This window comes from Aphidius gifuensis, linkage group LG3 (assembly GCF_014905175.1).
Source record: "Aphidius gifuensis isolate YNYX2018 linkage group LG3, ASM1490517v1, whole genome shotgun sequence".
In the NCBI taxonomy this organism is placed as follows: Eukaryota; Metazoa; Arthropoda; class Insecta; order Hymenoptera; family Braconidae; genus Aphidius; species Aphidius gifuensis.
The window spans coordinates 11,079,313-11,081,646 of record NC_057790.1 but is presented as its reverse complement, the minus strand read 5'-3'; positions in this window follow the sequence as shown (position 1 = coordinate 11,081,646).

The following is a 2,334-nucleotide window of genomic DNA, read 5'->3' as shown; positions in this document are numbered from 1 at the left end:
ATAAACATACCAACAAATCACGATTGACTTAAAATTAATCGATAAACCAAACAATTGACAGTTGAGCGTCGAACTTCAATGCAATCAGTCTTAATAAATTTATAAAACTTATTGAATTAAATATTCAAACAATTCATTAATTATTTATAATAATTAATATTTTATCAAATTTTGAGATTATAATATATAAAATAAAATAACAAATTTTTTAAATTAATGGTGAAATATATGAATAAATTTGAATGAATAAAATCACTTCTTTTATCAATAAAATAATTTAAATTCGAATAAAGGATTTAAAATAAAATTTTACAAATTTTAAAATTGATATCATTACAATTACATTTTATTATAAATATCAAATTTAATATTTTCAAAAAAAATCCAATTAAACAAATTTAGACACATTTATATATTTCACTTGCTAAAAGATTTGTTGATAACAATTAAAATTAAAAATTCAAGCTATTAAGCTTGGTGAGTGCATTGATTTATCGACTGTTAACTGTCTCATTGTTTAATTAAAAAATAATCATGGTTTCCGTAAGGACCATTGTCCAAAAAAGGACCACGCTAAAGGCCCAGATAACGATGCTTCAGAATTTAGTAGACACCGATTCAGTCGATCGGACAAATATGCGTTTGCGTATGAACCGAATCACTGAATTATACAAAGAATTTGAATCGTTACATAATGACTTGATTGTAGCCGAACCGGATAACAATCATGAAAACGAATTCGAAAATCTTTTAGATAAATATTTTATATTAGCTACTAGAGTAGAAAAAATCATGCAACCGGTCGCCCTAACGCCTCCTCAAATCGAACCCATACAGCCTAAGCGAAAATTAAAACTTCCACAAACAGTGGTTCCGACTTTTAACGGAAATTATGAAAATTGGTTGTCATTTAAAAATTCATTTCAAGCTTTAATTAAGGCCCATACCGAACTTGACAACATTGATAAATTTCTGCCCTCGACGAGGCCATAGTCAGTGAGGCCAAAAAGAAAATCGCTACCCTATCGCCGATTCAAGTTACGAAAAGGCCTGGGCCACTCTAGAACAAGCCTTTGAAGTTAAAAGAATAATAATTTCGCGTCATTTATCCTCCATACTCAATTTACCGACTCAAGAGTGAGAATCTGCGGAAGGTTTAAATTCCTCTGTCGATCAATTGGACTTCACACTCTTGCCTTGAAACTTTAAGTGTAGAGGTCGGGCAGGAAATGCTTGTCGTTATATTAGAGAGCAAACTACATAGATCCACAGCTAAAAAATGGATTAATACTCTCGAAAGAGACTCTTTTCCAAGTCTTGAGTCCTTTATTAATTTTTTGACAAACGAAGCAATTTGTTTGTCACAATTTAAAAGAAAGGAAATTGAGGTTATTGATACAACAAAAATACACAAACCCCTGCAAAAAGAAACGTTTCAATAACAAATTTGTGAAAAAACCGAATAATAATAATAACCTTTCACACTCGACACTTGCAATCAATACCTCAAATAATAACGCTTCACACTCAACACTTGCAAGCAATAACCCAAGTAATTGCATTCTTTGTAATGACCAGCAGCATCTTCTTTATAAATGCGAGATTTTTAAAAAGATGTCTATTCCTGAAAGACGCGAAATCGTAAAAAAGGCCAACTTATGCGAAGTCTGTCTCCGATGTCACAGAGGAGAGTGTTTTTTAAAGAATTGCAGAATATGTAATAAAAAACACAATATCTACTTGCATGAAAAAGTACCTGACTCCTCAAAAAAAAAAGACTGGGTCAAAAATCAAAGAAAAAAAGACGGAGTGACTAGCCTTAGAAACTCCCGTTGAGCAGGATGTCTGTCTATTGACTCGATCACTAAAGACAGCTGTTCCTCTGCTACCAAGTGCTTTAGTGAAAGTCAAAGACAAGACGGGAAACTATATAAATTGTCGAACTCTTTTAGACACCTGCTCAACAGCCAACTTCATTACTCAAAGACTAGCATCTCAGCTGAATTTGGTAATGAAAAAATGTTCCATTCCTATTAATGGCATCAATGCCACTGCTACTTTTACAAAAAATAGCTTAGAACTAACCTTCTATGCTCATTTTTATAATTATTCACAAACATTGACATTTTTTACGATACCTGAAATTACAGGGTTAATACCTCCTGAATTATTTCATGATGAAAATCTAGAAATCCCTAAAAATATTAAATTAGCCGACCCAAAATTTTATATGCCACAGCCTATTGATATGTTGATAGGGGCAGAACCAACCTTATCATTAATGTCAGTTGGTCAAATACCATTATCAGACGAGTCTTTTCAAGTATGTTTTCA